Here is a 26,132-nt window from a genome sequence, read left to right on the forward strand (position 1 = left end):
CAGAAAAAAATCTTTCCATATTACACTGAAGAAACAGTTATTCATGTTACATTAAATTTGGCTTAAAGTGTTCACATTTAATGTAAACATTTTGCTTACAAATATATCAAGAAAAGCAAAAAGAAGCAATGGGAAATTGAGCAAAAGCCATAAACATCTGATACAAAAATAAAAGAAATCCTCAATAAACATATCAATAAAATATATTTGAGTATATCAACCATCAAACTTAACTTAGAAATAGGTAAGCTTTGTTTACCTACCAGTTTGGTAAAGACTGAAAATGACTATATACCTGAGGAAGTCAAGAGTATGGAAAAATAAACCCACTCATACAGTTCTGGATATATAGGAAAAGTTCTTATTTTATTATAATATTAAAATTAAAATTAATTTAAAGATAAAATTAATTTCATTAAAATATTTATTAAAATAGTAATCATTAAAATTATTGTAAAATTAATTTAATAATGTATTTAAAATATTATATCTGCATACACCATGCCATAAATTTACTTTAAGCATATAAGATTATCTAATCTATTAACATATCGCTTTTTACCTAGATAGATAAATCACATATTTATGATAGTTAAAATTATCTAACATCTCTGCAATAGGAATCTATAAAAGAGATTCTGATAATGCTATAAAACTGAGGCGTTTTCTGCCATTAAAAATTATATAGATCTGGATTATGCCTAGGTATATAAGTACAAATATATGTAAGATTTCAAAGACAAATTATTAAGTGATTGAAAAGAAACTTACAGAGTATAATCATATTAATTAAAAGGTGTTTGTTCAACAACTATTTTTCTAGTACTAGTGTGTGTTAGAGACTCTGTTACAAACTGGGAAGAATATGTGAAGACACAATAATTGTAATCTTTTCCTCATGCAGTTCACAGTCTAATAAAGAATAAAAGAAATCCTTAATAGTCATAGAACCTCTATCATTTGTTTCTCTTTATTTCATGTCTCTCTCAGTAAATTAACATTTATATTAAACCTACCTCTACATTTTATATATGAATTCAAGAGTGTTCTTCTAGGCACTGTAATTTTAGCAGTGGACAAAGTCTACACGCCAGTACCCTGTGCATAAGTAAAAATATAATAAAGTTCCACTGGAGATTGAGATTATAAATGTTTGGAGGTCATGTATGCATTCATTTCATTCACTTCTAGCACATTCTATTTCTTACTACAGAATGTCTAAAATACCTCATCACAATAAAGTCTAAAACTCATGGCCTCTAAAAATTCAATGTGTTGTGTCATCATAGATCATTTTCAAACTGCTTTCCTAGAATAAGCATCCTATATGATATTTTCCTAACCTCTAAATAACTAAGATTCTTTGACACCTTTTCATTATCATTAACTCTTGGCTTTTCTAAATTGTATTTTTTGCAGATTTCAATGTAGTTCCCAGTTTCCCCATTCCTTAGCCTATGTGCTTAGTGTCCTTACTGTATGGAATGAATTTCCCATGATGTGGATCCTGAAATCCAACCCAGTCTTCAATTTACATTTCTAATGTCATTTTATTTCCTAAATCTCATGTTCCCTGTAAATGCAATGTCAACTCTTCACTGAATCCTTACTGAATTTGTCTGAATCTACTCTTGTTCTCCTATAGTTTTTCCTTCATTTTAGTGTGTAGCTTGTAAACACACACACACACGCACACACACTTACGTGTATGTATATGTATATACATAAATAATATATATTTTTAAATTATAATCTCAATGCAGTTCACGTTTTAAATAATTTTGAGTTGTCCGAAGCAGCCATCACAGATACTTAACCTCATTTAAATTTGACAACTATTTGTCAGGTGTCTAACACACACCAGGCACTAATCGAAGCACTGTACATATATTAATGCATATTAACAATTTGAAAAGTATGTTTTATTATTATCATTAGAGAATCTTAATCATTGAAGACATTTGTTTTGAATGGGTTTTTAGAAAACAGCAACACATATAGAGAAGCCTATTTGCTTTTCCCTCAATTCTCTAAGGCAGAAGTCACATAATACCATTTACTCACGAAGACCATCCTCAGTGATGGCTAGCCGGCACAGGTTTGTACACGAATAAAACAGGCCTCGGTGAAGCATAAATCCCAGGTTCCTGGCTCTATCCTTTTCAAACTCCTTTAGGTTAATGAACATTATAGCAGGTTGTACTATTTATTTGAACATCCGAACTCGAAACAATTGGAAGAATCTAGGAATTAAGCAGTGAAAGTCAGTTTTCTTCTTCTTCTTTTTTTTTTTTTTAGTTTTGTTTTACCTCAAAAACATTTCACATGTTGTTTAAACTGCCTATCCATATTTTTAGTACTACCATGTTTTATGCTTCTCAGAGAACACTCTTTTTTTTTTTTTTTATTTCTTCTTCCTTGTTTTATTAAATCCAGGCTTTAACTACATTTTCTTGTTTCCCTGCAATGTCCACCTCTTGTACCTGCTTCAGGCCTCATAACTAAAACCTCAGGTCAAGTAGGTGGCAACTCTCTGTGTTCAAAGCATTAGAAGATTGAGATTGTGATTGCTCATTACCATAAATGGTGGGAAACAGGTCTTGGGGGGGAAAGAAGATCTATTAGTTACATAATGAAGCAGGACTAGGAAATGGCTTTTCCTCTGCTGGCTGCTGCAGTTTGTGGAGCAGTTGCCAAGCTCACTTGTGGGCTCCCATGGGCATAACTGCTCCCTTTCTTTCACGAATCCACTGTATTTACTGTATTATTCTTACCTAACATAATCCTTTCCCCATTTATTGTGGAAAAATGATTTTGCCATGCAATTCCCTGGCCTCATTCCTTTTTTTTGTTTTGTTTTGTTTTGTTTTGTTTTTGTTTTGAAACAGCAATTGCATCTGCTCCTGGAGAGGTATAAAAACATCCATCAGTTTCACAGCTAGAGGTAGAGTGATGAAGATTCAGCCTTGACTTTTTGTCTCATTTTAACTTCTCATAGAACCACTTTGGGTTTTGTCTTTGTTTTTGTTTCTTGTGCGAAGTGTATCATGTTTCAGGAGCTACAGATTGAGATGTTAAGAGCAGCTAGATCTTTGCCTTTGCCTGGGACTGCAGACCCTGAAGGTAAGGGAACAATTCCTTCCTCTGATAGCTGATCGCTGCATCTCCATAATTCTTTGCTGCCCTGCTTTTCAATAACTTCTTTGGCCATTGGTTGAATGTTACTTAAAATTCGAGGAAGGGGGTGCCTGAGTGGCTCAGGGTTGAACATCTACCTTTGGCTCAGGGCCTGATCCCAGGGTCCTGGGATGGAGCCCCACATCAGGCTCCCCGCAGGGAGTCTGTTTCTCCCTGGGTCTGTCTCTGCCGCTCTCTCTGTGTCTCTCATGAATACATAAACAAAATCTTTTTTAAAATAATAAAAGAAATAAAACTCCAGTGAGGCACTTGAGTGGCTCAGTCAGTTAAGTGTCTGCCTTCCAATCAGGTCATGATCTCATGGTTCTAGGATTGAGCCTCAACTCTGGCTCCCTGCTCAGAGGGTAGTCATCTTCTCCTTCTCCCTCTTCCCTTCCTCCCCCCTGTACTTTGTCTCTCAAATAAATACATAAAATTTTTATCAATCAATAAAACTGCAACGACTTTCCACCACTTAAGGAGACATGTACTTTTTCAAGTGGTACTGCATCAATTGCATAATCCTCCTTCATTTGGTCAAACCCTGCTATCACTGTCACATTGTTTATATAAATCATTGTTTTCTTTTCCAGTATTCTGTGATTGTAATATAAGTGCTGTCTTTTTTTCAGAATTTGGTTATATCTTTTTTAACTTTTACATATCTTTAACATAGAATGCAAAAAGAAAAAAAAGTCTGAAAATGGAGGCTGGTATCCTACTGTAGTGTTCCCTGAAGACCTGCAATGAGGAGTCATTGCTGAATCCCATGGGTGATGTGGAGGCAATAGAGGTCTACTTGTTCACCAACTGTCCACTCAAATGCAACATGCCAGTAATTTTAATTTTGTGATATAGTGTGTATCCTTCATTATCTCTTAAAATATATCCCTTTATCTTCAATTATTCCTCAGTGACAGAGCTTTAAGGTCTATCATCACAGGCCTGACATATGTTAAGTGCTCAATAGATGGAAGATGTAGCAAATTTAAATGTGTTTTACTTAGTAAGTAGGTAAGGGAATACTTTGAATAGAGTTCACTTTAATAAAAGTAAATTCACCACAGTGCATAGCATGGCTTCGGCTCGGGAGTCTGTAAAAATATATAACTTAGGAATCACTTACAAGCTTATTTTTATAGCCTTTGAATAATGATTACACAAGTGAGATTTTATAAGGTCAGGGACTATTGAGTTGGCAATAGCAACAAAAAGAAGGAATGGAGTGCATGGGCAATGTCCTGGTACAATCTATAGGACTCTGGAAATTATTTCATTGTTTGGAGAAGGGAGTAGAAATAAAATATTTTTAGCCTAGGCTGAGCAACATAAGTACAAAAACACCCCTGAATTTCAAGAGATAACATGGTGGGTAGAGAAGGAATATTTGATGAAAGAAAGGAACTTGAATTTTATATTTTGAAATTCTGGCTATTATTCTCAACTGTGGCCATAACTAGCAATTTGATATTGAGCTAATCCCTTAACTTTTAAGATCCTAATTTCTCATCAATAAGAAAAAAAAAAAAGATTAAAGATCAAAATGCTGGGGCATCTGGCTTGCTCAGTCGGTATAGGGAATATGGTTCTTGATCTTGGAGTCTTCAGTTCAAGCCCCACATTGGGCCAAGGACTTCCAAAAAAATCAAAATGCTTCTAGACCCTTATTCCATGATTTCTAACAAGAAAGCCCAAGCTATGAAAGACAAGGACAGAGAGTGGGATGAACGAGTGAAAAAGATTCCCATATTTGAAAGAATGTATTTTGTCTTGTTTTAAAATTAAGAAAAATAATGTATAGATAGAGAAATAAGGATGACTTTTAGCACCTAGCCCTACAGGACATACATTTAAATAAGTATTAATAGAACAGATAAATATATAGTTTAGAATTGGCCAGGAAATCAGGCACCTATGGGTGCCTGTGTGGCTCAGTAGGTTGAGCATCAGCTTCTTGGTTTCTGCTGGAGTCATGATCTTGTGATGGTGGGAGCAAGTCCTAGGTCAGTCTCTGCAGTTGGCATGGAGTCTGCTCTGATTCTCTGTTCCTCTCCTTTCCACTCACTCCATCGATCAAATAAATAAATAACATCTTTTAAAAAGGGAAAGAAAGAAAAGGAGTGCCTCAGTGGTGGCATCTCACTCTTGATTTCAGCTCAGCTCTTGATCTCAGGGTCATAAGATCAAGCCCCCCATCTCATAGGACCCCATGCTCAGCAGGGAGTCTGCTTGAGATTCTCTCTCCTTCTCTTTTGCACCTTCTCCCACCAGCAGTGCTCTCTGTCTCTCTCTCTCTCTCAGAATCAATAAATAAACCTTTAAAAAAAAAGTTGACAAGAAAAGGGAACATGCTAACCTACGAATAAGTGTCATATATACAAAATATATGAAAATATAACAAATCATGTAACATATATGTTAAGAGTCAAGCAAATTGAGGACTGTTATCTCAAATTTCTGAGAGATGTGAAAAATGAGGCTGCTATTGACTGAGAAGACTGCATAATGGATACTAAAATGCTTTGAAACTGTGCATGAAAAAAGAGATGATTCAGGAAGGCAATAGTAAGTGATAAAAAGAGATGGAGATTCCATTTGAGGAGACATAACATGAAACTTAGTTATATGAGTGAGTGTATTTTCTCATAAATTTTCTCATCTTCCATTTTATGGATTTGAAGATGATAGGGGCAATGCTTCCTGACTGGCTGACACTATTTTGGAAAGAAAATTGCATATGGTCACTTCGGTGGGTGCTATTCTAGGTGAGAGGACTGAAACAAATCCTAGAACTTGAAGGGGCTTACCAATGGGACTGAAGATGAGATTCAGAGGACTACAGGAAGTTGGGTTCATATTTCAGGTTTCGAGATTAAGAAAATGGTACAAATTAGAGTTAACAAGGTGTAAGGTACAGTCACTTCAGGGTAGATGGTAAGAATATGGTAGAGGTCACTGAAGTAGTGCAGATATAATGCTTTTGAGGTCAGGGTTTTAATAAGGACATAAGTATAGCTCTTTACATATCTGGAGTTTTTCTTAATGCAATGCAGAGTGCATACATAGTTTTCACAATGCAAAGAACACATCCAGGAGATTAAAATATAAACAAATCTCAAAGGTTTATTATTATTACTATTGTTATTATTTTTATTATTATTGCCAATATACCCTTGAACTAGATGCTGAAGTGTAGTGGAGGAAATAGATAATGCGCACATTGAATAAATGTATAGTCATACATAACAATGAAGAATTTGGGAGATGAAAGCATGGAAATCTGGGAGAAAAACTCATTTAAATATGAGTTTATAACACGTGTTAGAAAAAAATCCCCCTGAAGAACTGGCAAACTTATTCTAAAAATTTACACAGTTGCTAATTCCTACTAGCAAGGAATTAGCAAAACAAAAGCTTAGAGAAAAAGTTCCTGGAAGTGGACACAAGAAAACCAACTTCAAAATAGTTAGCATCATTTCCATTTGGCTGGGGTGGGGCTTGAAATGACATTGAAGAAAAACTGGCACTTCACCTCTCAATAAATGCATAAATTAATTCTAACTCTGTATAGCAAATAACATATATGATAGAGTGAAAATCTGTTTCTTCTTTTTTTAAAATATTTTATTTATTTATTTTCTCATGAGAGAGGGGGCGGGGCGGGGGCAGAGACACAGGCAGAGGGAGAAGCAGGCTCCATGCAGGGATCCCATCATGGGACTCGATCCCGGGTCTCCAGGATCACACCCTGGGCCGAAGGTGGCGCTAAACTGCTGAACTACCCAGGCTGCCCTGTTTCCTCTTCTTATTTTGAATAACTGTAGATCAGGAAAGTTATTAACATGTTTTCAGTCTATATAATGCAAGAATGGAAAAGCATTGATTTAGGTGTTAGTAGAGAAATAGGAGGGAAATGTATCAATCACAAAATACATGGCATTTGCTTTGCTTTCTAAACTCTAAACATTCTTCATTTATAAGGAAAAACTAGATCTAGGATATTTAACAGAGGCCAGTATTAAATTGTCTAAGTACAGGGTTACTGACAGATTTTGTTGTTTTGTCTGTCATTGGAGAAGCTTGCCTTTTTTCCAATGCTTGACCCTCTATTCCTATTAGCTCTGACACTCCATTGTGGTATCTACATACAATTGTCCTATCCTATCAGGGGAGGAGTGTTCATTCAAGTTACATCAAATGGGACTGAATTGAGACTGAGAAGAACATGCAGAATCCAAGCCAGTAGTATTGAAAATGGATGATCAGTGCATGACAGATGATGGCCAATGATTTGTACTCCTTAGAAGCTGGTACTGATAGTGGATGGTTTTTGTCCAGGTGAGTCTCATGATTTTCCTTCTAGAAGCTTGGTCCCTTCTCCTGTTAACTCTCCTTCCTCAATTGATATTAGCAAAATGATGTATAATTTATTTTAAAGGTTTTATTTATTTATTTGACAGAGAGAAAGGAGAGAGTGCACAAATGGGTGGAGAGGCAGAGGAGATAGGAGACGCAGAGAGAGAATCCTGAGCAGACTCCACAAACCAGCAGAGAACCCCACATGGGACTCGATCGCACAACCCTGAGATGATGACCTGACCCAAAACCAAGAGTCAGATACGTAATCGACTAACCTACCCAGGCACCCCAGCGATATGTAATTTTTATTCCCAAAGTCGAAAGTTGGTGGGCCATGTTCCTAGATGCACTACAAGTGCGATTTGTTAAGTGCTTTTTGGCATTTGTTTTGACCAAAGCATTGATTTCAGTACACAGTGGATAAAAGATCAGTAAATTTTGAGGAATTTCTTAAAATTTATTTAAAGAAGACAGATGAGAAGTTGAACCCAAACTGGATTGGTACATATTAAGAAAGGGCTACAAACTAAGCACAGTGAGAGATCATAGAGGGAAATCTCACAGAAGAGTTTCCCTGAGAGGTGTTTGAGATGGACTTGGAAAAAACTGTAATACTTTCAAGTGATGGAGTTGGGGTTTGGGGACATTATAGGTAAATGTAATAGCCTGAAGTTAAGATCAAAGAATAACTGTTGAAGCCTTTTGAAATGTTGAGTTATTCCACTGGATAAGATAAGTCTACAGATTTAAGTTTGACACTTATTTGTATAGGAATGCTAGTTGACATTAAAGAAATGAATAAAATTCCATTAAAAATATTGGGAAGAAAGTTAAAAGGACAGAATATAGAATATAGAAAAACCTCAGCAACCAACAAACCTCTATTTTTCCCCCCATCACTTTTCACATTCTTCTTTTCCTGTGTTATTAATATTTTGTTCTGAACTCTTCTATCAATATTTATGAGCCATACTCGTCTTTCATTTTCTTTCTTGTCTCCTTGCCAGGTGTTAGTATCATAGTTGGTCTCACGTAACAAGCTGGGGAGTGTTCTCTATTTTCTGAAAGAGGTTTCCAAGATTGATAAACTTCTTCCCCACATGTTAGGCAAATGTCACCGGTGCAGTCACTTAAGATGGAATTTTATTTGTGGATAGTTTAGTTCACTAATTAACATAGAATTATCCAGATTTTATATTTCATCTTTGTCACTTTTGGTAAATTGTACTTTTTAAGCAATTTTCCTATTTCATATTGTCATATATATTCCATAATATTTTTCAGTAATATCCTCTTGTGATCTTTTAAATATCAATAGTCTCCATAGCGAAACCCCCATATTATGGGTTATTCATGTTATTTCTCTTTATTTTTCTATTATGATAGGTGCTTAATGAATTTTGTTAATCTTTTAAATAAGCAATTTTTGCTCTGATTTTTTTTTCCCTTCTTTTGAGTGTCTGCATTCAGTTAATTGAGTTATCTTCTTAACAGCATTATTTTATTTATTCTTTTTGGCTTTATTTGATCTTCTTTCTATAGCTTTTTGAGATAAAGACTTAGATCATTTTTAATGTTTGTCTTTATTAATATATGCATTTAAAGCTATATATTTTCAGCTAAATATTGATTTAGCCAAATCTAAAAATCTTTGATTTATCATAATTTAATTTTGTCAAATTATTTCCTAATTTCCATTTCCTTAGATCCTAATATATTTGGAAATATATTTTACAATTGCAAACCATTTAGAAATTCCTGTGATCTTCATAGTTAATTAAATTCTTCTGAGTATAAAGATGTAATTCTTACTTCTTCAACTGCTTGAAATATTTTGAAGCTCCTTTCAGAATATATCATATGGCCACTTTGGTAAATGCCATATGTTACAAATAATGACAATACAGCTATTGGAGAAAGACTTCTATAAATACCTTTGAGCTCAAGGAGGTTAATTAGGTTTCTTAATTCATCAAAATAATATATTTTTCAAATATTTGCTGATAGTATCAGTTACTAAGATCTCAAATATAGTTGTGGACTTGTTCATTTGTTATGCGAATTTTGTGATTTTTTTTTGCCTTAAGTATATTGAAACTGAGCTATTAGATTCACACACATTAGTATTGTTACTTCTTGTTGCTTCATGCCTTTTCTTTTATTATGAATTCATCTTTATCCCAAATAATTTTTTTTTACCTTAAAAATATACCTTGTGGGGTATCTAGGTGGCTCAGTCAGTTATGCATCTAACTCTTGATTTCATCTCAGGTCATGATCTCAGGGTAAAGACTGAGGCTTACCTTGGGATCCATGCTTAGCACAGAGTCTGCCTGAGTTTCTCTCCCTCTCACTCTGTCTATAACCTCATCCTCACTCTCTCTCCAAAGTAAATAAGTCTTTTAAAAAATATATACCTTGTGTGACATTGACGTAGTAATACTAGCTTTTTTATATTGAAAGTTTTACATGATTTTACTTTCTAATTGATTATGTTCTAATTATTAAGTGAACTCTGCAAACAGCACATAGTTGCAACATTTATTACGTTTTAAGTCTGAAAAAAATCTGTCTTTACATTTGAATGTTTTGTCCACTTATTTTTAATGTAATTAGATATATTTTTGCTTGAATCTACCAGCCTACTTTTGTGGTTTGTCTTTGTTTCTTTATTCTTACTTTCTACTTTCTTTTTTTTTTTTATTTATTTATTTATGATAGGCACACAGTGAGAGAGAGAGGCAGAGACACAGGCAGCGGGAGAAGCAGGCTCCATGCACCAGGAGCCCGAGGTGGGATTCGATCCCGGGTCTCCAGGATCGCGCCCTGGGCCAAAGGCAGGCGCCAAACCGCTGCGCCACCCAGGGATCCCAACTTTCTATTTTCTTTAGCAAATTATTTTTTTCCATTTTTTCTCCTTATAAACTCCACAAATTTAATGTGCAAATTAAGCTTTGGTATGGGTATAAACCCATAAACCTGTCAACATAATCAAGATAGTAAACATATATCTATCAGCCCTCCCCTACCAAAGTTTCCTAATGTCTCTTTGTAATCACTACTACCTCCCTACAGCACCTGCTTATAGGAAGCCAGTGATCTAATTTCTGATTAGTTTGTACTTAATAGATTTTTATGTGTATGAAATCATAAATGTGAACTGTTTGTCTAGCATCTCTAATTTAGCATAATTATTTTGAGATCCATCTTTGTTATTGGTTCATTAGTAGTTATTCTCTTATACTGCTAAATAGAATTTTTATTGTGTGGTATATTATAATTTCTTTATTCATTCACATTTTGATGGACACTTAGGTTGTTTGTATTTTGGAGCTATTATAACTACCATGATCATTACTGTGTAGGATTTTCTAGGAAGCTTTTTCATGTATCTGGAATAAATATTTAGGAGTAGAAAAACTGGCTTGTAGAATAGGAATGTGATTAACTTTTTATGAAAATGTCAAATTGTTTTCCCAAATGGTTATAGCATCTTACATTCTTGTCATCATTGGACAAGAATTCCAGTTCCTCCGTATCTTCATTAACACCTGGTATGGTAAGTCTTTTTAATTTTAATCATTTTAATATATTGGTATGCAGATGTATCTTATTCTGACTTTGATTTGGATTTCTCTAATGATTAAATAAGTTCATCATCTTTTAAAAAACTGATGTGGAAAAAAATAAAAAACTGATGTGCCATTAATACACCTTCCTTGTTGAAGTGTCTGTTCAAAACCCTTTCACATTTTAATTTGGAAGTTTTAATCACATGGTTTTGAGTGTTCTTATAAACGTTATAGACGCAACTTCTTTTATGTATATATAATTTGCACGTAGTTTCTCCTAGTCGGTATCTCCTAATCATTTTATTCTCTTAACTGTATCTTTCAATAAGTCGCTTTTTACTTTAAACTTAGGCCAACTTACAAGTTTTTTTATGGATGGTGCTTTTGGTATTATATCTGAAAAAAATTTTTTGCCTAACCCTAGGTTATAAGGATATTCTCATATGTTTATTTCTAGAAAATGTGTAGTTCAAAATTTATTTACATTTATAACCCATTAAATTAAACATTTTATATTTGTGAATTATGGATTAAAGTTAATTATTTGTGTAGATGTCTAACTGTTCTAGCACCATTTGTAAAATTGCAATCAGAAAGTTATACTTTTCTTACATTTTACAAAAAGAGTATAAAAGTGTCATTTGAATATTGATAATGATAATTGAAACGTGTGTGTGCTAATCTCTAGGACAACCACAAGTCTAAATAAATGTTAATGTATTGAAATCATTCATAGTATTTTCTATAATTTGCACAAAATTTATCTACAAATCAAAAATAAAAATTCAATTGACTAGAATGTCCCTATATATGTGAAAATTAAGAAATGTCTAAATAAATTATATGTCAAAGAAATAGTTTCCTATGTGTCAAATAAGTTGCTAGAGTGGGTTTTTGGTGTATTTTGAATAACATGAAAGTAAAAGTGCAAAATTGCAAAGCTTGTGGAATGCAGCAAAAGCCATGTTTACCAGAAAATTGTCTAAGTACAAGATTAATCTCAGATGGCCTGGTGCAGTCCGGTGCTTTTCTCTAAGGATACTTGGAAACAGTTCCAAACCTTGACCAAAAAGCAATAGAATGTACTAGCTAATGGTTATTGCTTTCCTATGCTAAGATTTATGATATAATAATGATTAACATGTAGCAGATTTTCAGCTTTGTCTTTAGATATGTGCAGATTTGAGTTTATGTTATCAATGTTTGTATTATTGATTTTGGTCAAACAGCATGGTTTTAGTTAGCAAACAAGAAGAATATAAAGACTTGTCTATGTCCTGTGAGATAGAAAGTACTCTGAAGGCCTTCTGAATGTTACTTTAGGTTTTTTTGCTTTTTCTTGCTATGTATTTTTGTTTACATTTAACTGTTTCATGGATAAATGTTTTGTTTTTGTTATTCCTTTCAATTATCTAGACCAATATAATTAATATAGTTGGCATATTTAGCAGAATAATAGTATAATCAATCAATACTAGTATAATCTATTCAGTAATGTAAAAATGTTCGGATTTTTTTTTTTTTTAATGAAAAAGGATGAGAAGTAAAAGGTAGTAGAATATGCTACCCCAAAATATGATTGTAGAGGAGTTTGCTACTTTGGTAAGTTGATTGTTTTGAGCTGTAGGCACTTGAAAAACAGCAAATATGGGGAGAGGCTTTCTTTGAACTCCCCCTATCTGTTCAGATACAGATCCTCCAAAAGGAACTTAGCTTTGCAAATCTTTTCCCCAAGAATTTCATCAACCAGAGAAGATTGATTCTTATAAAAGGAGATACTAGAAGTTGATACTTTATCCCAACAAACTTTATCACAAACTACCATACCTTTCATCTATTATTTTAAGAATTCATTCGTCTTTCTTAGAAATCACTTACTCTTCCCTAAGAGGCCTAGATCTTCCTCTCCTTTTCCTTGTTAAGATGGTATTTAATTCTAAGCTACCTTAGGGTGTTATTCCCTTTCCTCTGGATGTCTCCCATGTATACAGGAGATATATGTGTTAGTAAACTGTCCGTTAATCTGTTTTTTTATTAGAAGCATCTCAGCTATGAACTTATAAAGGTAGAGGAAAATTATTTTTCCTCCTTTACAGAAAGAACAGGAGGAAGAGGAACCTCTGATACCTGGATTGCTGCTGAGCCATACATGGCTTGAAGGTGATCAAATGTTATTATCATTGACAGTTAGAAAAACCTTATCAATGGGATTTAGAGGTGGTAGGCCCAAAACTTGAAATCATTGCTAAATCAATAAAAAAGTAATTTAGACAGAAGAGAACTCAACAAAGAATTTGGAAAGCTATTGCAGAGCTGTATATTATCCAATGGGGACCTAAGAGTTTCCTCTGTAGCTCAAGACACAGTGATCTAAGTGTAGTTCGAGCTTACTCAGCATCCCCAGTTAATCACACCCTGTAGAAATAGAGGGACAGATCTCCAATCTGATGAGCTGGTTGAAGGTGAGAGTTAGGTTGAGATTACTGTGAGAAGAGATTGCCCAAGCCCATCTTTATATATTAAAAGGAACATTCCTGAGTCTGCTAAATATTAAGAAGGTAAGCTACTTTGGATTGAGTATGTGATGACATTAGGGTGCTAAATTATCCCTTTAACTGAAGTCATGGTCGATGCCAAAAACTGCCTCTTTGAGCATCTTATTTTACGTTGTAGCTAAAAAACAAGACCAAATAAGAGAAACAATCATGAATAAATGAGCTACCAGCACATATTGGGGCTGCTTGACAGAAAGAAGATACGAATTATTCAGAAAAAATTGGAAATAGTTTAAAAAGGGATGATACAAAGGCAAGGTGTTTAAATTAAATGTGTTTAGGTGGGTAGTTAACAGTGGTACAAAAAGTAGGAGGTAATTCAAGTGGCAGTTAAGGCGATTATGGATGCTAATGTGAGATCAGGTGGTCAGGCTGCTCTAACAACTCCTACGGTGAAAAGAAAGTAACAGATTTCTTCATTCACCTTAGTCCTGATGAATGTGAAATCTGATAATGACACAAAAGTGAAATATAGTCTCTTCGGAATCAGTGCTGATCAAAATAGTATGAATCAAGGGACACCTGGGTGGCTCAGCAGTTGAGCATCTGCCTTTGGCTCAGGGAGTGATCCCGGGATCCCGGGATCGAGTCCCACATCGGGCTCCCTGCATGGAGCCTGCTTCTCCCTCTGCCTCTCTCTCTCTGTGTTTCTCATTAATAAATAAATAAAATCTTTAAAAAAATATGAACCAAAAAATGAGGATTGTGAGTCAGAAAGTGTGGGGAGCTGAGGTCTCTCCTACTACAGCCTCCAGAGGGAATCCGAGGTCTTTTGATTGGTGTGGGTAAACTAGTCTGGAAGTGATGAAGAAGGATTGTTAGATTATACTAAATGGGGGCTTAACACATACTGCTACCTATACCTGAAAATGAAAATCTGAAGGGCATCCTATTAAACTTCTAGCTGGAGTTACTTTGGAACATTCAAAAGTAAAAATGTGCCTTCAGATGGGAATTTATAAATGAATTATCACATCTGATAATCTCATTGTGTATAGATTTATGCATTATCAGAATGAATGTGATGTCCAAGTGAGAAACACTTGCTTCATCCAAATGATTGAGAAATGAGAATATCCTGCAAACTGTCCATTTTACTTGTTTGGTCAGATTGTTGTATGTTTACTTTTATTTCATCTTTTAAAAGATTTATCTAGGCATAATTGATACGCAATAAACTTACAACAAATGACATGTACTTAAATTATACAAGTTAGGTCTTGAGATATGTAAAAATCCATTGCACCTATATAGTGAGCAAATCCATCGCCTCAAATGCTCCCTCATGCTGTTCTTTAATCCCAACTTCCTGATGTTCTCACTCTTCCATCTTCAGGAAAGTATTGGTCTGAACTTTTTCACTATAGATTGGTCTGCATTTTCTAGAATTGTCTATAAATAGAATCATTTAATATGGATTTTTTTTAAAAATTAAAGATTTTATTCATTTATTTATTCATGAGAGACACAGAGAGAGGCAAAGACAAAGGCAGAGGGAGAAGCAGGCTCCCTACAGGAAGCCCAATGCGGGACTTGATCCCAGGACCCCGGGATCTCTCCCTGAGCTGAAGGCAGATGTTCAACCACTGAGCTACCCAGCTGCCCCTGTTTTTTGTTTTGTTTTGTTTTGTTTTTTTAAACAGGATTGTCAATCTCCTTTTTCTCAGCATAATTCTTTGAGATTAATCAATGTCATGGCATAGATCAGGAGTTTTTCTTTCCTTGCTAAATTCTATTCCATTGTATGGATATGTGCCAACATATGTAGGTCACCATCTACTTGTTGATTGACACTTGGGTTGTTTGCAGTTTGGGACTGTTAGAAAACATCAGTTATGAAAATTAGTGTAAATGTCTTCAGTGGCCATATATTCTCTATTTTTCCTCCCAGGTTTATACCTAAGGGTGGAATGGTTCCTAGGTGAATCTTCAATGTGAGAAGAAATTGCCTATTTTTCCAAAGCGGTTATATATAACATTTTATACTCCTACCTTCAGTGCATGAGGTTTCTATTAGTTCCAAATACCAACACCTGGTATGATCAGTCTTTTTAATTTCAGTTCTAGTAATGTGTCTGTTTAATTTGCATTTCTCTAAGGACTCATGGTTTTGAAGAGCTTTTCATGTGTATTTGCCATTTATATATTTTGCTATGACATTGCCATTCACCTTATTTTTATTAGGTTGTTGGATTTCTTATCAAGTATTGAGAATTCAGCATCAAAGGTATGACTTGAAAATTTGTCTGCTTGTGGGTTTTTTTTTTTTTTTTTTTGTCTTTTCATTCTCTCAATAATCTTTGAGGAGCATGTGTATTTCTTTAGTTTATTTTTTTCAATTAAGTCAACTTAAAAAGTTCTTCCATTGGCTAAAGTTAATACTTTGTATATACTCTATTTCAAGTCTTCCTGGTCCTTCCTTGAGATTCAACTTAATTGAGCATATTTAATTGCAACTGTTTAAAGGAAAAATGAACCTATATACCTGATATTAAAATGATGGGAAACTTTAATTTTCTTTCCTTTACAAAGTGTACCATTGCCTACTCTGGTCATACCACTTGTGTATCTTATGGCAGTCACAGTCATAATGGATTTCACTGGACAATGGCTCAATGGCACACGGCCCCATTTTGTTTTTCTTCCAGAAATACCTAAAGGAGTAACAGGTTTTGGAGAAATATTCTAACGGAATGAATATAATACTATCTTTAGTAGCACAGTCTGTTTTAACAGTTGTCTGGATAAAACCAGTCTCAGTTTTGCATCTTTGTATTATGTTATATAACAAAGAGTCATCTTATCGTTCTTTGTCCTATGTTTGCATGTCCTAGTCAGAGCTATGAGGGCATGCGTACCAATGACTTATCCCATTTATATTAGCTAAAAAGAAAACAGTCATAAACATTCAACATCAACTTAATGCATCAACACAAAACAAAATTCAGAAATAGCAATCAGGGAAGAAGAGCAGTATGTATTCAGAGCTTAATATGTGTCAGGCATTGCACTAATCATGTTACATGACATATACACAGGTCATCCTTAAAATGTAATCCTGATGACAATTGGCTTTTGGAAAACAAAGTTAACTGTCTTCCATCTCAGAGCCAACTTCCATCTCAGCCTGTACTGATTTCACCTTAGGAAGTATATCACTTGTTTCAGAAAACTTGCTTTAGGTAAGAGGGTTCAATACCAAAATTTTAGTAAATGTGACTTTGGGAATAAATTTTTGATTATTTGTCCCTTCCCTAGTAGCCTTCAGAGGTTTCATATTAATAAAATCTCTCACATATAGAATATTGTTTTCCATTAACCAAAATACAAATATACATATTACCTATTTATTTTATTTGTTGCCCTATATTCGTTATGGACATCTACTATGTTGCTCTATATTTATTTTTTTTTATTTAGTTTTTTTTTTCCATTACTTACTATGTGGCTGTCACTAAGCTAAAATAAACTTGATTTATCTTCTAATAATGAATAAGGAAGTGACTTCTGAAGGTCTGAGTTTGACTCCAGACATTTTTCTTAAATTTTCTGTTTTATCCCTATAAGAAGAATAAGAATAACAAATCCTCCACAGGTAGAGAACAGAGACTTTTGCCAGAGGCTCAGATAAATCTCTTTTACCTTGAAAATTGCTCAGATAAGGCTTTTTAAAATCATGGATTATATCATGTTTGGTAAATTCTAGGATCTATATTTATTTGTATTATTCTAGAAGCAAACACAAAGTTTCTGGATCGAATATGGATTGTTTATGACAGCAATAACTGTACCAGTTCCTACATTCCATGTCCTTCCCCCGCCACCACCACCTTCAGGATGACACCATGAGGGCCAGATGGGCCCTGCGCATACAAAAGAAGTTTTATACACTCCAGGAGAGGAACTAAAAAATTATGAATCTTGGAACTTATGGACCAAACACTGCTTCCTTCCCTTCTGAGAGATGAGGGAAACATTTGCTCCTAAATGAATGCGCCATAATCCTATGGAATGTAAACAGCTTACTCCATTGGTCCAGGCTTCATTGTACTTTGAAATGTAAACAAATTTTAAGATAAATATCTAAATCTCTCCAGAGGTCTCCCACAAACTAGTCTGTCATCTTTTACCTTCTGAGAGATTTGTCCCTTAATCCAGCTTCCAGTTTCTTTGCTGAGAAAGGCCTAACTGTACAAAACATCAAAATACTCACTTCCTGACATGTTAAATCTGAATTAAAACTCTATGGAACTATGAAGACTAGAAGTACTGCACAAAACTTAACCATGAAATTACTAAATATGTATTTTCTCACACGTTACAAGTGGCAGTGGCTTTTTTATTTGTGCCAATAATACAACTAGCCTGTATGACTCAAGAGTCTTTCACACACAACTCTTAACAGTCGAACTCTTTTTTTTTTTTAAATGAAAATTAAATACAACATGCTGTTTTCATCTATCTAATTGTCACTACATGGGATAAAATGAAAATATTGCATTTCAAATAATTGTACATCATGCTATGTTTCCTCAGAGACTTAATCTACATGCAACATTTTTGGAAACAGCAAAAGCTTTAATAAGAGAAAGTCAATGAACCTCATGTACCTTTTATAAAACATGACATCAGGCAATATAATTAAAACTAAACTTATTTCCTGCGGTGAAATTAACTTACAGAAATGAAGGTGTTTATTTATTAAATGGGATCTCTGGAGCTCTCGCCTTATACTTTCCCCTCCTGGGAGGGTTTTGATTGTTTGCTTCCTTTCTCTTGCCTGCTTGCTGTGTAATTTAAAACTGATGCCTTCCTTTGGGAAACAAAATTTGATAGGAGAACAGCCTGCACCACCAGCTAAACAAATTACCAACGTTTTACTCACTTTTCTTCCTGTATCCTTTTTTTTTTTTTTTTTTCTTTTAAGAACCAGAAGAACTGCGTGCTGGGGTTTCCAAGTGCTGTTGTACAGTTTGGGTTTAATTTGTAGCAACGTGGAAGACATACTGGTCCCGTAGTGACACGTAGCTGCTTGATGAGAGTCAGCTTAGAAGCAAACAGGTTACTCTTCTCTTTTCCCTCCAATGCCTGAACTTAGTCTTTTTCTGAAAAGCTTTTGGTTTCTCTGGAACTATATTTTGATAACTGATTAGGTTACAAATGCAAGATAATTAAAATAAAAACAATTATAACATTCTTCCTTATAAAAGCAAAGACCAAATGGTTTTTATAGCACAATACATCCAAATAGTATCAGGTACAGCATATAACCGCCCATTCGTTCATTAAATAAGACATTTATTGAGTTCAAACTCTGCTTCAGATATTATGGAAACGACTGCTAATGCAGACATAAATATGAATAATATACTGTTTTGCTGGAGGCAGTTTATGTAGCAGTCTGTTTACTCATTTTGAGGAAGACATACATGTAAATATATCTAGCCAACATGACCCCAGATAGCAGTAAGCTATGATTCACATTTGATCACTAGATGATAGCCAGAATTATCTTTTGAAGTGTAAGTAAATTTGGTCAGTTAATCATATGCATTGAAAAATCATTTTTCAATGATTAGGCTCATATTTGCTTTGGAAAACATTGCTATAGACCATCGGATTTACCAAGACAAATCTAACTTTATTAGACAGGTTATTACTTCTGATCCCTTATTTTCTTTGTAATCAACAATTTTTTTCTAAAGTTTAAATTATTCTAAGTTTAACTTAAGATATGTTTAAATAATACCATTTTAAATAAAGAAAGCCTTATTACTACTATTTATTTAATTGTACCTCAAACCTGTGGACAATTTATAAAGGTACAGAAAATTCTCCAAATTAAAGAGGACTTAGAGATCTGATAATAGTTTTATAACTGAAATATTTCCATGTGGCCTCCCAGAGAGTATTGAGGAGTGATTATTTGACCCTCCTACTTTCCCCTAAATTTATGATGAAACTTAATTCCTGGATTGATGGCATTGGGAGGTGGGACATCTGAGAGGTGCTTAGGTCATGATAGGGAGGCTTCATGAATGGGATTAGTGCCTTTATAAAATATATCTAAGAGATCTTGCTTGTCCCATTTCTGCCATGTAAGTTGACAGTGAGAAGATGGCCATCAGAAAGGAAGGAGGCTCTCACCAGACGCTGAATCTGCTGGCATCCTGATTTTAGATTTTGCAGCTTCCAGAACTGTCAGAAACAAATGTTGTTGTTTGTAAATGTTGAATATTTTGCTAAGCTATTTGTTTGCCCAAACACCTGGCAGTAATCTTAAATGGCCATTAGTCTCTCATCCAAGTACAAGCTCTATGTAGAACCCTCCAAGTCACAAGTAAATGTAAGTTCCTAATAGGACTCCCTCAAGAGTCCTTGTGATCAGCAGTCTCCCCTGTCTCCCAATACCTTCCTCTATGTGCCCTTTAGATAAGACACCCAGAAGGCTTACCAAAAATCTCACTCTTTGGCTTGAATTGACCATTCTGGCCTTAGCCTGGGAACTCCAAAGTGCTCCCATCAGAAGCCCTAATAAAGTCATGTGTCCCAGACACTGTCTCTCTTTATCTGTCTGCACTCTGCCTTGATCTTCCTTACGGCCCCTGGAGGCATGCCAGATACTTTACCCAGGACCTGTGAGTAATAAATTTCTCTATTTCAATTTTACTTGTGTCTATTTCGAATTATGAATCACCACTCAGACCTTGTGCTCCATTTAACAAGTGTTAATTCAATAAATTCACTACAATAAGCCACCCAATTTATGGTATTTGGTTATTGTAGGTCAAACAGACTGATACAGAATTTGTGAATGTTCACACTATATAACCCAAGCTTCCTTACACTGAGTCGATGTTTCTCCCATAGAAAAACTTATGTAAATTAAGTATTTTGTCCACTTACTTATCTGATAAACAGGGATTCATTGAGCATCTACTCTGCCTAAGATTTTGCTATGTGCTGAAGACAGAATAGTAAAAAGGCTGTGGTGGGGCTTGCAATCTAACAGGGGAGACAGTCACTGCTAATTGTAAAATATGTAAAGAAAATAATATCAAATTATAAAACATGGTATAAAGGAAATTAACAGAGTGCTCATATAGAGAATATCAAGATTCTGGGAGTGTGTGTATTTGCTGGGAACTATTTACATATAATAACCAAAGTAGACATTCCTATACATATGGCATTTATTTTATTTTATTTTACTATTTTATTTTATTTTATTTTTAATATTTTATTTTTTTATTAAATAGAGACACAGAGAAAGAGGCCGAGACATAGGCAGAGAGAGAAGCAGGCTCCCTGTAGAGAGCATGATACAGGGCTTGATCCCAGGACCCCAGGATCATGACCTGAGCCAAAGGCAGACGCTCAATCACTGAGCCACCTAGGCACCCCTACATATGACATTTAAATTAGTAAGATGAATTGGAGCGAACTATGTGGGGAGGAGTTAGAGAAGTGTTCTAATGTGGGAAGTCTACAAACAATGACTTTGTGTTACAGAGACTGAATGAAAACCAAGGATTGTATTATCTGAGGATCAATGTCACTATGTATGTCCTTATACGTGTATGTGTTAAGAAATTTAATTTTTTCCATGTCCAATAAAAAATGAAATGATTTTTTAAGCAACAAATTGACAGAATGCATTTCTCTACCTTGCTGCACTATGGAGAAAATATTGAAAGAATATAAATGTTGATAGTACTTAAGAGACTCTAGCGATTGTGAGGGAAGTCAGTGAGTAGATTATGATGTTGACACTGATGATGGAGAAGAGTAAGTAGATTTGAGAAATATGGGACACGGTATTAACAGGCCATTAACAAGTAAAACATATATAATTTGCAGGAGTATAGAGGAAAGAGAGGTGTCAAAGTAACCATTAGGATAATGGCTTAAGCAATTAAGTAAGAGTGTGATTTCCTAAGATTGGTGAATTTGGAGTATTACTGGGCTATTATTTGTGGAAGGGAGGAATTAAGACTTCAATTTTGGACATGATAAGTTTGAGATATCTGTGAAAGACACCCACGAGGAAATACCAAGTGCATACTCGGAGGTGCGTGTAGGGGATTACAGAGATTTGAGACAGAGACATAAAATTGAAACATGGCATTGAACTGAAATTTTAAACTTGGGAAATCAATGATACAACTGACTGTGTAATTCCAAGACAGAAAAGGGACTAAAATGATCCCAAATAGAGGACAGAGAATGGAAATAGAGGGTGTTGGGGGAAAAAAAATGTTAGCGAAATAGAGGTAGAAACGGTAATTGGTGACAAAATACTACCCTTTTTACAAGAATGATGATGGGTTCACCTCTCCAAATGATTTCCAAAGGTGAAAAAAAATGGGAAGATGGAAAAGTTTACCTTGGATTTCTGAATGTTATGGCCACTGGTGACTGAGATGAGAGCAGTTTCACTAGAATTCTGGGGTTGAGAGTTGATATTTTATAATTGATTGAAGAATGAATAGAAGGTGAAATATGGACACACTGGGTATAGGTGGCTCTTTAGAAATAGTCAGCTGTGAAAGGGAGCAATGAATTTGGTGGTCTCCATATTTCACTATTTGGCAAGAACATTAACTAGGACATATCTGTACACCAAGGAAAATTATTCAGCCGAAATGGAGAGAATGATGGTGCAAGAGGGAAGGAGTTAAGTAAAGGTGCAGATATTAGGAAGTCTAGAGTAGAAGCGATCCATAGCACAAGTGGAGAAATTGTTTCCTGGTGAGAAGGGAACGGTTTACAGGAGGAAATCATTTTAACAGGAAGAAAGCTGATGGGAACAAAACCGTAAGTGTGTAGGTTTCAGTGCGTGATGGTGAGAAGATGTGTAGCTGTTTATTTATTTTCCCAATGAAATGTGGATAGGACCACAGCTGAAAGTGAGAGGAGATGAAGACATATGGAACATTGAAAGAGAAATCAAGGCTGCAGAGTAAACATTTTAGGAAGTGAGGAAAAGAAAGTCCATTCTAAATAAAAGGGATTGAAGGATGGCTGTATCTGTTATTGTTAAACTATGAATGGCAGGAGAGCAAAGTAGCAGTGGCTTAAGTAAGACTAGAGTTTTGTTTTCTTATACACATAGATAGACAGATAAGAGTTAGTGTGAGGATCACGGGATCATCAGGAAACCAGGCTCCCACAGTTTTGCTCCACCCACCTTAACATTGCTCCCTCCCCAAGGTGCTGATTGCCTGCTTAAGCTCCGCGATACCCACAACCTTCCAGGCAGCCAGAAGAAGAAGGAGAAAAGGAGGAAGCGCAAATTTGTTCCATTCAAGCACAATTCCAATTAATTTCCTGCATCATTTTATGTTACATGCAATTTGGCCAGAATGTAGACATGTAGTCATGCTTAGCTGCAAGGCGGCTGAAATACAGGCTTTATTTTGGCCACGTCTCTAGCAATAATTTGGGATCTGCTTGCCAGAGAAAGAGAGAACACATACTAGCCTATGTGATGGTTACTTTTATGGGCCAATTTAACCAAGCTAAGGGATACCCAGATAGCCGGTAAAATGGTATTTCTGGATGTGTCCCTGAGGATGTTTCTGGAAGAGATTAGAATTTGAATCAGTAGACTAAGTAAAAATCTGCCTTTACCAATGTAGGCAAGGCATCACTCAGCCCACTGAGGATCTGAATAGAACAAAAAGGTAGAGGAAGAGTGAATTGTTTCTCTCTTCTTGAATGAGAATGTCCATCTTCTCCTGCCCTTGGTCATTGAAGCTCCAGGTCTTTGGACACTTGTATTCAATCTGAATTATAACACTGGCTTTTCTGGTTCTCTAGCTTGTAGACAACAGATGGTGGGGGTTCTTGGTGTCCATATCTGTGTGAGGCAATTCATATAATAAATTGCCTATATATATAATTGCCTATATATATAATAAATCCTATATGCATCTCTTTATCTGCTATTGATTGTGTTTCTCTGGAGAATCCTGACTAATTCAGGCAACAAAGGTAATTTGTGCTAAATCATATAGAGGATATTTTTTAAGATTATTTTTTAATTGTGAACTTCAAATGAAATAAAACAGCTTCACTTACTCCAGTGTTTTCATCTAGCCGCCATAGGATGTATATTATATACAGAGAGGTAAAGGGTTCAACTGAGTTTTAGATTTTTCTGGGTGAACATGAGTAAAAACTGAGGGATAATATGTTTATATAAAAACAAGAAGATATTCAAAGTTATATGCAGTGCTGTTATACAGTTTGGGTTTAATTTGTAGCAGCGTGAAAGACCTACTGGTCCCGTAGTGACGCATAGCTGCTTGATGAGAGTCAACTTAGAAGCAAATAGGTTTCTCTTTTCTTTTCCCCCTAATGCCTGAACTTTGTCTTTTTCTGACAAGCTTTTGGTTACTCTGGAACTATATTTTGATAAGTGATTAAGTTACAAATGCAAGATAATGCCCAATAGATCTTTTAAATTGGTAAGGGGTGAATTTGCACCCTGTTTTGGAAAGCATAATTATTTATCCAGATAATTTACCTTCCTTTAATTCATGTATTGATTTATATCCTTTTTTCCATATTCTTTGAAGTGAATTAAGGGAAATATGTATATACTTGTTGGTACTATATAATGGTTCTAATTATTTAGGATGTAGTTTATCACGATACTTCCAACTTATGTCTATGTCACCTGACCTTTATTTTCACCCTCTCCCTTTTCTTCCCTAATATTAAAACACTAGCAAATTTATAATCCAAAAGCAATTTGATTTTGGACACCAAGAGCCATGTCACTAGTAAATAGGAGTTTTTGAGGGCTATGAGGGAATACGGAGATAAACTGGCTGATAAAACCTAGGACTTATTGGCCTCATGATACCATTTATACTGTGGAATCAGGCAAAGCCTTCGCCTGTGACCAACAGACACATTTTCATATGCAGTTCATGAGCTATTATCCTCTTTTATCCTTTTACTTTTCATCTAAGAAACTTTTCTGATTTTTGATAGCCCAAATATATACAAAAAATAAATTGTACAATTTAGATTGATGTTTACCATAGATTGTATACCATTTAGATGGCATAGCTTCAGGAATGGTGAACAATTTAAATACTTAATTGGTGTCCTAGAAAGGAGAAAGGAAAGCCATTGTGCAGTGGCTGGGACACTCAGGTCACTCCCTGAGGAGTTAGGAAAGGCTGGAATGTCAAATAACCTGTTTTGCTGTGACTTCAAAACAAAACAAAACAAAACAAAAAAGCAAAAACAAAAAAAAAAAAAACCCTTATGTTTACTTCTTGTTCATGCTCCATGTCCCATTAATAGGGATCATTAAACTGTTTTGCTCACACAGGCTTTCAAGAACCCAAGCTAACAAAATCTCTATTGTTTCCTTCCCGCACGAGCTGAAATCTGCAGCTGTTTTAGTCAGTCAATGAATCAGAGGAAAAAGATTAGGCGCTCATTAATGGGCTTTCCACTGCTTACATTCAGAGTAATATAGATGACCTTCTTTCATAGCCCTTTGGCCAGAGGTACACGTAGCCTCACATATATGGAGGGCAACTGAATAATGTGGAGAAATGACAAATGGAAGATTTGGTAAGTATTAGTATCCTTCAATTCAATCTTTTCACTACTAAATTCCCTCTTCTTTTCCTTTTCCTAACTCATAAAAAATATTTGACAATTTCACAAGCTATTTAGCTCTGAGATATTCTTCAATGTCTTTTATCCTACTTGGCCACATATTAAATAGCTTAGGAAAATACGCTCTCCTTGTAGATTAAATATCTTTCTCAGTGCATTACCTGAATGTAGAGATTGTTTGGATCAAAGCATGGCTACGGTTCCAACCAGTCATTGTACCCAGTGATAGAGTCAGATTATGATCTCTTAAAAAGGTCAGAAAGATATTTTAATTGGCTGACTCCACAGTCTAATAATAGAATACCTCTACAGGATAGTAATAGAACAGGAAAAGAAAAACTGTAATAATCACATAAAAAAAAACCTGGAAAATGATAATAGCAATGACTATTTCTATTTAGTACTATTGAAGTAGAACTAAAATCCTGCTGGGTAGACATTGAAAGAGTCCCTTATTCATCCTTTCACTTCAAACTCTTGTTTTGCTCCCTGGAAGGGGCTCTCTTTCCAGCATGTAAATATTTGGGAGCCAAAGTACAATTGTTGGGAAGCCTGGGTGGCTCAGCAGTTGAGCGTCTGCCTTCCGCTCAGGGTGTGATCCTGGGGTCCCGGAATTGAGTCCCACATTGGGCTCCCTGCATGGAGTCTGCTTCTCCCTTTGCCTATGTCTCTGTTCCCCTCTCTCTCCATATCTCTCATGAATAAATAAATAAAATCTTTAAAAAAAATAAGTACAATTGCTGCTTAAAAAAAAAGACTTTATTTATTTATTTGAGACAGAGTTGGGAGAGGGCAGAGGGAGAAGCAGACTCCCTTCTGAGCA

This window comes from Vulpes vulpes, chromosome 4, assembly GCF_048418805.1.
Source record: "Vulpes vulpes isolate BD-2025 chromosome 4, VulVul3, whole genome shotgun sequence".
Classification (NCBI taxonomy): domain Eukaryota; kingdom Metazoa; phylum Chordata; class Mammalia; order Carnivora; family Canidae; genus Vulpes; species Vulpes vulpes.